General features: G+C 36.8%; 1 protein-coding gene across 2 annotated transcripts in view; it reads right to left on the bottom strand.

Annotated features, from left to right (window-relative positions):
• The window catches only part of LOC114330512 (ras-related protein Rab-37-like), a 489,416-nt gene extending 487,077 nt beyond the window's left edge, over positions 1-2,339 (bottom strand). Inside the window, exon 1 of one of the 2 annotated variants that reach the window (XM_050643008.1) lies at positions 1,944-2,339. The gene's annotated coding sequence lies outside the window, so the exon portion shown is untranslated. The remainder of the gene's footprint in view (positions 1-1,943) is intronic. The other variant, XM_050643010.1, reaches the window with a different exon arrangement.
• Positions 2,340-13,054: the final 10,715 nt, after the last annotated feature.

The following is a 13,054-nucleotide window of genomic DNA, read 5'->3' as shown; positions in this document are numbered from 1 at the left end:
TGGGCGCCAGAAGTTGGAATGGACCAAACTTCCAGGTATCTTACACTGCTGTTAAATAGTAAATATATTAAATTCAAAAATGGGAAAAAAAATAATTGATATACAAAACAAATAAATATTTATTAAATATAACTACTTAGATTTTTGACAACCTCTGAGTTAGAAAAATACAAACTATGTAACTCTAAAATGACAATGGGAAATAATTACCTATAGTAATATAAATATAATCTATAGTTACATTAGTAATGGAGTAGCTCTTATATGGAGCATACCCCCAACTTACATATTCTAGGTTAAATAACAACCTTCACCAAATAATTGTACGATTGCAATACGTACAGCAACGTTAAACCCTATAGAACTAATGAACCAGAATATAATTAAGGGAGGATTATTCACAATGAATAATTTCCGTAACTCTCAAAGAGTTAAATAGGCACTAGCCTCATTAAGGTGAACCTACGGTCTACTTGATATATAAAAATCAGTTGCTTCGACACGTAGTCACTAAAAAATATAACAAGTAAAATGGATAGCTATTCAAAGGAAATAGCGTCCAAAGATATAATTAGAAATTGATTAAATGAATTTAAGTAAAGTTAAGCAAATAAGTTAAATAATTATGATTGACTAAAGAAAGATTAAAGTTATATGAATAAGTTAATAAATTAAGCAAATTAAGAGGACCAAGTATATAATTTTAAATTGATAAGTGGAGACAAGCAAGGTTAGTACTAAAAATATAAAGTTAATTAAGTAAATAAATGGTACAAGTAAATTTCAGGTAATATATAAAGGTAAAGAGAATCTCATATGGGGAAAAGATGATCTGAGCTCAAACCTCTTTGACCAGAGAGTTTACTGGTTTGGGGAACACTATCAACTATTATAGATATATAAAAACAATATGCAACTTAAATATTGAAACAAAATATGTGCGATAAACTATAAAACTTAATCATCAAAATAAATGTCCCGAGTCTTATACAAAAAATGAATGTGGTGTAATAGTGGAAGTGACAATCACTAGCAGATACTAAGTGTCCCAAAACAAACCCTAAATGGTCCCCGAGAGTGTCCTTGCTACGGATTCCAAAATCCCTGGTAGGCGAATTAGCACAGGGATGGTGCTAGCTTGTACCAATTAATATACCGATGCCCTTCTGGGGTGCAGAGGGCAGGATACAAAGTAGGTATGTGGGAGGTTCTCCAGGCTGGTCTCCAAATGACCTGGCTTGGCGTAGAACGGTTGCTCCCAGTTGTGAGGGGAGCTGACGGACTGGTTACAGTTTAAGATTTCCCCCAAGTGGCTAAAAACAAACATGTCCCGTTTTAGTTTCAATGTCAGAATCTAAGGAAAGGTCAAAGAGCCAAAGGAAAAGAAATGAGATATCTTTTTTTCAGAATGAACAACAAAAAGATCATTAGCAAAAACAATGATGGATTTGACCTTGATTCACATTACACACATTAATTTGGGATTTAACTTTAAATTCAATATTTAATACAGAATATGATTTTTATCTGAAAAATATGTCTATAAAGGGTATTTTTTTATTATTAAAAATGGTATGGGATAATGTAATGTGTTGTAAATTTTAAGAAAAATACTGGCTTTTGGAACGAATTTAAGGTGGCTAGAATACACACAATCTAATAGAATAGAGAATAATGAATGTAATCTGTAAAATTTGAATTCAATATTATGAGGTTGACATAACCACACAAATCAAATGATATAATTTACAGGATATGTGACAAGATAATCTTCATCTGAGTGTATATTTTCGAACTATGGATATAATTAAAGATACTAAATTCAAAGAACAACTTCGATTCATACATTTACAGAAATAAATTCAATAGGAATTTAATATGACATGAGAGCGGCCATATTCGTTCCTTTTTCTCAAACTTTTTTTAAGAGTAAAAAAATTTACCGGATGACATGACTTCCAATTCCTCCGGGATCTCCCAAAACTTAGTCTCCTAGCTTCTCCAAAGCACCACCAATAATTTGCCACTAAATATCACTTATAAAAGCTTGAAACTATTGTATTAAAATTTCCGTCCTTTTCAATCAGTCATCCGCCACTTTTCCGTTCTAGCGTACCAAGCGAAGTGTCCAATATTTCCTGTCGTTAGACGAGAAGCCCCACAGAACGAAACTCCCATGACAGCGAATGGTGTCTAATACCAACTGAAGTACTTGTGCCAACTAATAGTTAAGTATGACGTCAGTCAAAGATTTATTTTAGTTAGATCTTATTATTTTTAAGTATAATTTAATGACAAACCGTTATTAAAATTTAAATAAAATAACTATAAAGATAATTAAAGTTAACGGACTGTTATACTATCTTTCAATAAAGTCGTCCCAGGAACGTAACTCATAAATATTGCCAATATCATTAAGTTGTCTACTTTAAAATGTATAATATATGTGTGGGGCCTCCAAAAATCTACCCCATCTTAACAAACCCCCGAGATTCGAAATTAAATAAAAGACTTTGTATTTTTACTTTCTATAATCAGCTTTAAATCAAAAGAGTTAACAGTTTGCAAAATATTAAAGGCCGAAAAATAAACAGTATATCGTATATATCTAAAATGGATAATTATAACACATCGCGTATAATTAAAGTGTTTATACCGTAATCCGGAAATGTCAAACGTGCATTACAGTATCTTTGGAACTTATATTATTACCGGCCGACGCGGAAACATTTCCGATGCTCTTCAATCGGTATCTTGAAAACTACCTACTCCTTCTGAGTCTGAATACAAAAATGTATTTCGCTATCTGGCCGAAATTCTCTTTTCAGCGAAACATTCCCAAGGTTTTTCCGACTCAACAAAACGGTATGAGCTGATATGTCTCTGACGTAATTATTATCAAAACAAACCGATAAGTGGAAGAAGGTTGCTGTGCCCATATTACAAAAATATTCACTACCCAGCGCTTTTAACAATTCTCAATAACTAACGGTTTTGCATACAGGGTGCACACAAAACAAACAACAATTAGTAATATATTTAAAATAGCTCGAACATTCTCCCACCTGAGACATTATCTTTTGGTTACACAAAGATGAACATGGCTCACATAATTAATAGAGACATCCAAATACCATGATCATCAATGCAATAGTAACATAAAATACAAAAATAAAAACCGAGTCTATCTCGTATATCGCAGTGGGGTCTTGACTTCACGCCCGCTTCGCGTCACACTTATTCTCACTTCGGGTACTCTGCTTTTGGACACTCCCGGCTCCGCGACACTCTCGGCCATAGCAACTCCCGCACTTCCGCACACATTCTCTGAAGGCGGTCCCTGGCTGTTGCTCGACTTCAAACTGATGTCGACACCTGGCATCTGAGCCCAATCTGTTGAGCATCCAATGGGTAGAAACACTGGGTGGGTCTGAGAAACTGTCCTGTATCTGTGGTAATCTTCTCAAAGCCCCCTTGATGAAACGCGTTCTCGGTACCGACAAAGTTAGTCCCATTGTCACTGTCTATAGTCTTCGAACGACCTCGTCTGGCAATAAAACATTTGGTAAAGTCCACACCCGTCGTCTGGAATGCTATCGCGTCCCGGACACGATCTATTATCAACGGTGTCGCACTCGCCCCAAACAATCCGGCATTATGTCTTTTGTAGATGACGCTGTTGACAATCTCGGATTCTATATCGCGCCGACCACCTAAAGTCCAATATCGTTCGCGCACGATAGCCATCAGTCCTTGTGTTCCGACGTGACACGACTTGACATGTTCTCGAAATAGTAGGCTATTCACTATAAAATGCTTGGCTGGCAAAACGACTGGAAAACGAAAATACTCATCGTCGTTTCTATTCTTGTCTTTGAAGGCTCCCATTCCACACAATTTCTTATCGTTTTCGTCTGAAAACGTCTCTTTTTGTACTAGCTTGAGTACCAATGTTTCAGCTTTATCAAGCTCCTCAGGGGTTAACTCTCCCTTTTGTTTGTCGTCCTTATTTCTTGCATTATTGGTAAATCGACAAATCCACATGCGCAATGTCTTCAGATACTGTGAAAAATAATAAAGATGCCAATCAGCTAAAGTCATACCATCTTTCTCACGGTTAACAAGGACTGTAACTAGCTTTTTCTTTTTCTCCTTGTTAATCTCTTCCTCATCACAGCTGTGACTGTCTCGGGGTCAAGATGATAGATCTTCATAAAGCCATTGCAGACCCTCCCGCCATTTGGTCTCTAGCAACTGTTTCGGAGAACAACCTCTAGAAGGGAGATCAGTAGGATTGAGTACATCTGGCACATGATGCCATCTTTCTATGCACGAAGTTTTGCGAATATCTGCCACGCGAATCCACACGAAGGTAGTCCGTTCTTCAGATCTCCTTATCCAACACAGTACCGTTTTTGAATCGCTCCAGAAATATTCGTCTAGTTCAACTTCAAGATTTTCTCTAACCGTAACATATAATCTTACAGCAATAACTGCAGCCATCAACTCAAGCCGGGGTATCGACAAGGTCTTGAAGGGGCTACCCTGGATTTGGCTGCTAAAATATGTATAAATACTTGTCCATTTCGGACTCCTCTTAAAAATATTACTGCGGAATATGCATCCTTGCTAGCATCACAAAACGTATGTAAGGAAAATTGTTCAGCTTCTTCGGGGCCTGCATATATCCACCTTAATCGCAGCTAAATATAGAATCTCTTTGATCCAATTCCGAAAATAGGTTTCTATTTCACAACCGACCGGCGTATCCCAAGGCAGTTGTTCTTTACATGTCTTCTGCAATAACAACTTCGGAACTAACATGGTTGGACAATATTGTGAGAGTATGACTGTTTTAGTTATAGGTTTTTCAAAAGGTAGATCTGTATCTTCATCCTCTTGTCGTAGACACAAGGTGTCATCTATTTTGTTCCATTTTATTCCCAAAACCTGGGTCGAGGCATCAATAGTGTCATCGGTGGGTTGGCCTGTATACTCCCACCCTCTGAGATCAAACTTGCCTTCAGCCATTATTATATTTGACTCTTCTATAAAAGTTCGCAGTTTCTGTTCACTAGCAACACTAGTGACGCAATTGTCAACGTAAAAACTATGCGACCATTTTAAAATAATGTCTTCCGAAAGATTCAGCAGTTTTGACGCACATCTTGTTAACATCAAGGAAAAATGATGTTCTAGTGAAGCTCCCAATAAAAACGGACTACTGCTGATCCCGAATACCACACGACAGTGGCGGTACACCTTTTCTTTTCCTGCATCATCTATTCAAAGAAAACGAAGAAAATCTCTGTCAGCTTGGTGTATCCCATTCTGTAAAAAGGCTTTGCGAATATCTGAGATTACACCGATTTCTTGTCGTCTGAATCTTAATAAAATAGCAGGAATCATTTCAATTAAGTTAACCCCTTTTCAAGGCACTGGTTTAAAGAAGGTTTGTCCTTTTCTTTTGCTGAAGCGTCAAAACTGGTCTGATTTTTGTGAACGCGCTATTAGGCTTAATTACCGACCTGTGGGGTAAATAATGACCTTCTTGGTTTGGTTGCTCCTCGAGCACTTCCTCAATTATATTTTCATCCAGCCACCCCTTAAATATTTCACCGTAGGCTTCAAAGCGTGGTATCCAGCCTTTTCTTAGCTATCTGGTAGTTACTTGGTAATGCCGGATGCCCTTCTAACCATGGCAGTCTAATTTCATATCGTCCTGTGGAATCTGTTGCAACAGCCTCAAAGAAAAGTCGTTTTGCTGCTAGCGCTGTTTCTTCCCTTGTCTTCCTTTCTGCCGGATCATTGATAGCCAAAACATCTAACTCCCACAGTTGACTAATCGACGCGTTGCTAATAAAAAGTGAAACAGTTGTTGCGGTACGGTTATTCTGTTGATCTAAACGTATTTTTCCCATCAAAGTCCAGCCCAATAAGGTTTCTACAGCTACCAGTCCACATCCTAAAATATGCCTTCTTCCGGTATAGAGCTTTCCTGCAATGTCTGCACCTATTAAAATCTCTATAGGAGATGTATCACCGGAATCTGTTATCTCTATATTCAGCCTCTCCAGTTCTTCCATCCAGGGACCATTAAATGCGAAAGAAATAATGCTACAAATTACGGGCTGATCTAGTGCTTCAAAAATGTGCAACTGTAGTTATTATAACTCAAGTTAGCGTCATAACAATCATGTTTTTCTGCTAGCTCGCTACCTCCGAATAATCCATGTACAAGGTTAATCTGTCGTTTACATGGATAATCCAATAATCTAGCAGTGGACCTCAGAATATACGTCTTTTGAGATCCGGTATCTATTAGGGCGCGTACAACTCGCATCTTGCCTAAGTGGTTCATTTTGACGCGCAAAGTTTGCAAAAAAAAACATTAGTAGTAGCACTATTGGCCAATGACTGATTTATTTTCGGCACAGCTTGGCCATCCTTCTCTATCTTATTTTCCTCTTCCTTTTTTGCCTTGCCCATCGAAATTTCTCTGCACATTAGGGGCACATGTGATTTGTGACAAAGTAAACAACTTAATTGACCACGGCAACTTCGAGATTAGTGTCCAATTTTCAAACAGCGGAAGCAAGCACCTTTCTCTGTCAAAATATTCACTCTCTGGTCATAAGTTACCTTCTGAGCCTTGAAGCATTGGCTGCTTTCGTGTGATTTTCGCAAAATACACATCTATTAGTTGTACTATGAGAATTCATCGCCGAAGGACACTGGGGTTCTTCCTCTTCAGGCATCCTCTTTTTCGGACCATTCTGTTTAGAATTCCCAGACTTAGTACCCGATACGCTAAAGCCCTCGATCGCCAAGGAAACATGCTGTTCATTGTCGACTTCATTTTTCAAAAATTGCATCAAGCTTTTGAGACGATTTTCTATGGTTGAAATACCGGCACTATTAATCGAAGTTTGTGACCCAACGTCTTCCGGAAATCATTGCCATATCCTTAATAAATCCGCAGGTAGACACGATTCGACCAAAGGAAATAACATAGCAGCGTATTTATCCGATTTAATACCTAGTGTTTCCAAAGCCCTTAACTGAGTCTCTAACCTTTCATATAATAAAGAAATGTTTAATTTATTGCCAAACGACGTATTATTTATTACTAATTTAAGTTATTCCCGAACATATACCTCTATCTGCAAATCGTCGCGGCCAAAACGCGAAATAAGACAGTCTATAATCTTAGTGTAATTATCTCCAGTCGCGGGTGTAATTATCTCCAGTCGCGGGAAAACTATCTACCAGTTGCCTTGCCCTACTGCCCGGTACAGTAGCTTGAACTAAATACTCAACTTTATCGCTTAAGTCTATGTCCGGATCATGATGTATCTTTTGGAACTGTGACCAAAAGGGCAACCAGTTTTTAATGTTCCCGTCGTACTTGAATTCTAACATAGGTAGTTTGAATTTACGCTTACCTTGTAGGCTCCCTGTGCTCTTACCAGTTGTCCCAAAGGCCACCTCATCCTCCACGGACTCAGCTATCCTTGGTTGAACCCGTTCCTCGCACTGTATACTCAGGTCCGCAAACTTTCTAATGTACCTGTCACCTGTCACTGTCTTCCATTTCCTTCGACAGATCTTGTTCACTGGCATTCTCGTTTAACAGGAGATCATACATTTCGTCATCTATTCTCCTTAGATCTTCCATTTTCTGTCGTAAAAGATCTAAGGATATTTTGATCAGTCGTACTTCACCTTCTTGACCTTTTAATAGGTCTTCTATTTCTTTTGCTGCTTTGCTGAAAGTGGTACGAAGCACTTTGCGATGTTTTTCCTTGTTATCCATTTTTCACTGCAAACTAAACACACACGTTTACCGAAAAACTAGAAGCGAAACGTGATAAAGTCTGACCAGCGATCCTCAATACACTTTTTCGCCAACCCTCGTATGCACACACGATCAACCTTTAACTTTAACTTAAAGCCGTCCTGTCACGGCCGCCACAAAATGTGGGGGCCTCCAAAAATCTACCCGATCTTAACGAGCCCCCGAGATTCGAAATTAAATAAAAGACTTTGTACTTTTACTTTCTATAATCAGCTTTAAATCAAAAGAGTTAAACAGTTTACTAAAGGCCGAAAAATAAACAGTATATCGTATATCTGTAAAATGGATAATTATAACACATCGCATATAATTAAAGTGTTTATACCGTAATCCGGAAATGTCAAACGTGCATTACAGTATCTTTGGAACTTACATATATTATTACCGGCCGACGCGGAAACATTTCCGATGCTCTTCATTCGGTATCTTGAAAAGTTCTCCTTCTGAATCTGAATACAAAAATTTATTTCGCTATCTGGCCGAAATTCTCTTTTCGGCGAAACATTCCCAAGGTTTTGCCGATTCAACAAAACGATATGAGCTGATATGTCTCTGACGTAATTATTATCAAAACAAACCGATAAGTGGAAGAAGCTTGCTGTGCCCATATTACAAAAATATTCACTACCCAGCGCTTTTGATAATTCTCAATAACTAACGGTTTTGCTTACAGGGTGCACACAAAACAAACAACAATTAATATGATATTTAAAATGGCTCGAACAATATGTCTGACTTGTCGATATGAATGAGTCAGATTAAATTAAATTATTAGAAGAATTTTTTTTACTAAGCAACAATATTTTTGTTTAATTTATTATTATTTTCTATTTTGATAACGACGTCCGAAGTGGAAGTCGAAACGTTAATAAAATCCTTTTTCAAGTTAAATTGTGAGTTATTTCCCAATTAGAATAATAAATTGCATATATGCCGAAAAGAAATAGCTTCAGGTGCGGGAGCACGCCAAATAGAATTCTATTTTAGTGATGTCACGTTGTCTAGCAACCGTCGATTATCCCATTATGAAATTCTATTTTGTGACGTCAGCAAAATAGAATTCTATTTGGCATGCTCTGGCCCCAGAACAATATTTGAATTTTAATGTATGGTAGCTCTCTTTTGTTAACATAAGAATGAAAATATATTGCGTTTCTTCTTTTTCTATTTGGACTGTTCAAAAATGTACATATTTCACTTTATATTCTTGGCTTTCTTGTGGGCCAAACAAAACAGTCCACCTCTATATTTGGCAGTAGTTATTAGATTTTAAGGAAATGCCGAAACAGGAGTGAGAGCACGGCAAATAGAATTCTATTATGCTGACGTCACAAAATCGAATTTCACAATGGGAGAATCGACGGTTGCTAGGCAACGTGACGTCACTAAAATAGAATTCTATTAAAATGTATAACAATTTAATCCTCTTTAAGAGCTAAACTAATAAGTATTTTTGAATAATTTAAATGCACAATGAAAGATTACATTGCTACAGAGGGCTGAAAGTCCCTTAGAATAAACAAAAAATTTCTTTTGAATGATTTATTTGAAATTAAAAATCAGACTAAATTTTCTCTTTTTTCACCCCTGTGACTTATTAAAATAATCATTATAGTAGTTTTCAGGGACTTTCGACCCTCGATAATACTGTAATATTTCATTCTGCGTTTAAATTTTTCAAAAATACGTATTAGTTTTCTCAGGATTCGAAAAGATTAATACATTGAAAAATAATTCGACCGAAATTTTGCACCTACTCTCTCAAAAAGGATTAAAGTATATACTAGGTTATTCAATAAGTTTTGCGGGTCGATATGAGTGGGCGTTGCTACCAGCATAAATTTTTGAGGTTATGTAGGTAGACTCTTCATATGAACGTGTGTGAAGTTTCATGCCAATCTGTCAATTCATTCTTTGTTTACAAGCCATTTATTATTGATGTGTCACACTATTTATCAAAATGGAAAAAAAGTATCGTGCAGTGATTGAATTTTTATTTTTGGAAGGTTTAAAAGCAAAGGAAATTTATGAACGAATGTTTAAAGTGTATAAGAACTCTTCCCCTTCAATTAGTACAGTAGAAAGATGGGTTGCTGAATTTAAACGTGGTCGTACAAGCCTAGAAGACGATCCACGTCAAGGACGTCCAAAAATAGTAACAACCCCAGAAATCGAAAAAAAAAAATACAGGATATGGTACTGGAAAATCGTAGAGTGACTGAGAGAGATTTAGTAGAAGCCCTAGGAATCTTATTGGGCAGTGTAAGCAATATCTTGACTGAAGTATTGGGTTTCAGAAAACTGTGTTCACAATGGGTGCCGCATTCGCTAACAACGGAACAAAAACACATTCGAATGCGACTTTCTCAGCAGCATTTAGAGCGTTTTCGAAAGGATAAAGTCGATTTTGTGCATCGATTCATCACTATGGATGAGACTTGGGTCTATCACCATGATCCTGAATCAAAACAAGAGGCTAGAGTGGTGTGAACCTGGTTCTTCGGCTCCAAAACGAGTTCACGTCCACAAATCGGCTAAGAAGTACAGTAGAAAGATGGGTTGCTGAATTTAAACGTGGTCGTACAAGCCTAGAAGACGATCCACGTCAAGGACGTCCAAAAATAGTAACAACCCCAGAAATCGAAAAAAAAAATACAGGATATGGTACTGGAAAATCGTAGAGTGACTGAGAGAGATTTAGTAGAAGCCCTAGGAATCTTATTGGGCAGTGTAAGCAATATCTTGACTGAAGTATTGGGTTTCAGAAAACTGTGTTCACAATGGGTGCCGCATTCGCTAACAACGGAACAAAAACACATTCGAATGCGACTTTCTCAGCAGCATTTAGAGCGTTTTCGAAAGGATAAAGTCGATTTTGTGCATCGATTCATCACTATGGATGAGACTTGGGTCTATCACCATGATCCTGAATCAAAACAAGAGGCTAGAGTGGTGTGAACCTGGTTCTTCGGCTCCAAAACGAGTTCACGTCCACAAATCGGCTAAGAAGGTGTTAGCGTCAGTTTTTTGGCATGCGAGAGGAATTTTGTTTGTGGATTACTTACAAACTGGTAAAACAATAAATTCTGAATATTATTGTAAACTCTTAGACCAGTTGAAGGAAAAAAATCGTGAAAAAAGGCCTGGTTTGCAGAAGAAAAAAATCCTATCTTATCAGGATAATGCACCGTCTCATAAGAGCGTTTTAACAATGGCTAAAATCCATGAACTAAAGTTCGAATTGTGGGAGCATCCACCTTATTCAGCAGATTTGGCCCCTAGTGACTTCCATCTATTCCAGTACCTAAAAAAATTCATGCGTGGAAAGCGTTTTTCATCAAATGATGAAGTCATAACAGCTGTGGAAGCGTATTTTGCAACCCTTCCAGATTCTCACTTTAGGGATGGAATTTGTAAATTGGAATCTCGTTGGAACAAGTGTATTGATGCTCAGGGAGACTATACTGAATAATAAAGTTTATTGCAATCCTTAAAATTGTGTTTTTCTTATAGAACCGCAAAACTTATTGAACAACCTAGTATTATACATTTTTCCAATCAGTATTTCAAAAGCTTTTAAATGAGGTGTCACATGATGTACTTTCCCATTTAAAAAAATCAAAGTTGTGTCTGTCACCTGAAGAGGGATCGCGTAAAGTTCGAAATATTGATGCTAAAATATACCATGATTACTTTAAAAAGTGACCTGTGCGAGCGTTTTGCTTATGTGCTAAAAATAAATAAGTTAATAAGGGGGATAACACTTATTCCAGCGCACTGTATGATTGAGATGGAACCGATTTATGAAAGTTGGGTTAATTAGCTCTAGAATTTGGTGCATGTGCATCTGATTGGAGTGATTAGTTGATTTGGTTGGAATGTCCGTGTTGGATATTTGTAACTGGCTGTTAGGAATATTTGTAAAAGACCTAGGCTCAGATATCTCGACATCGTGGAAGAGGATCTCCAAACAGTAGGCATTAGAGTAGAGGATTAGTCCATGTGGTGAGACCGCTCCCGTCTGGAAAAATTTCTGATTCGGTTTGTTTGTGGATTCCTATTCAAAAATGTCCCCTTTAAACAAATCTGAAGGGTGCCGGGCGGAATTTTTGGGCAGAAATTGTTTAAACAATTTTTTAAACAAATACAAAAGATCACGTTTTTTTGCTTCGGAACATATATTTTTAAGTTTTGTGGGTCATTCTAAACAAGAAAGGTGTCTTGTAAATTTTCTCAAAAATTGATAGTTTTCGAGTTATAAGCGATTTAACATCTGAAAAATGCACAAATACGCATTTTCAAGGCCTAAAAACTCATATTTAAATTAGTATTTTTAATGTTACCGTATACTTAAATTGAAGATTAAACATTCAGCTTCAAGATTCTGAAGAGTGATCGCGTCTAACCTTAATTCATACCGTTGTTTTTTAATTGTTAAATATGAGTGTTTATCCGATTTTTTTGCCGGTGCGGCGAGCTCTATTTCAAAAATCTCCTATTTTCCTGCGAAAAATATTTTTTCTAGAGTTTTAAGCCTCTAAAATGCGCATTTTCGCATTTTTCAGATTTTAAATCGCCTATAACTCGAAAACTATAAATTTTTAAGAAAAATTACAAGATACCTTCCTTGTTTAAAATAATCCAAAAAACCTATAAATATATGTTCCAGAGCAAAAAAACGTGATCTTTTGTATTTGTTTAAAAAAATTGTTTAAGAACCTGCTAAATTTGTTAGATGACTTGCCTCACAAAAGCAGAAAAATTCTATGCGGAGACTTCAACATAAATTATGCTGCTGCTTGTGCTACCCAAATGTTCTTGGTCAACATATTTGAATCATTGGTCTCTCAATGCACGTTAATTCTCCTACAAGGATTACAAAAACTACATCTACCATAATTGATTATATTGTCTCCGATTTCTCACCCCTTGATGTTTGCTCTACAGTTATTTTAATTAATGCGGAACTATCGGATCATGAATCAGTATATACGAAATTTAACATCTTCAGCAAACCCTCCTCGAAAACCCGACGTTTAGGTAGGATTTTTTCCGCTCGGAATTTTCATAAATTTCAAAATTTATGTTTAACTTCTGACTGGCATTTTCCTTCTACGGACGTGGACTATAATTTCAAGAGAATGATTTTTTGGAGAAGCTTGTCTGTATCTTCAATAAGGCATTTCCTTTAATTAC

The sequence above is a fragment of the Diabrotica virgifera genome, chromosome 2, assembly GCF_917563875.1.
Source record: "Diabrotica virgifera virgifera chromosome 2, PGI_DIABVI_V3a".
Taxonomy (NCBI): domain Eukaryota; kingdom Metazoa; phylum Arthropoda; class Insecta; order Coleoptera; family Chrysomelidae; genus Diabrotica; species Diabrotica virgifera.
Note: the sequence above shows the minus strand (reverse complement) of the source record. Positions and strands in the feature narration are given on the sequence as shown.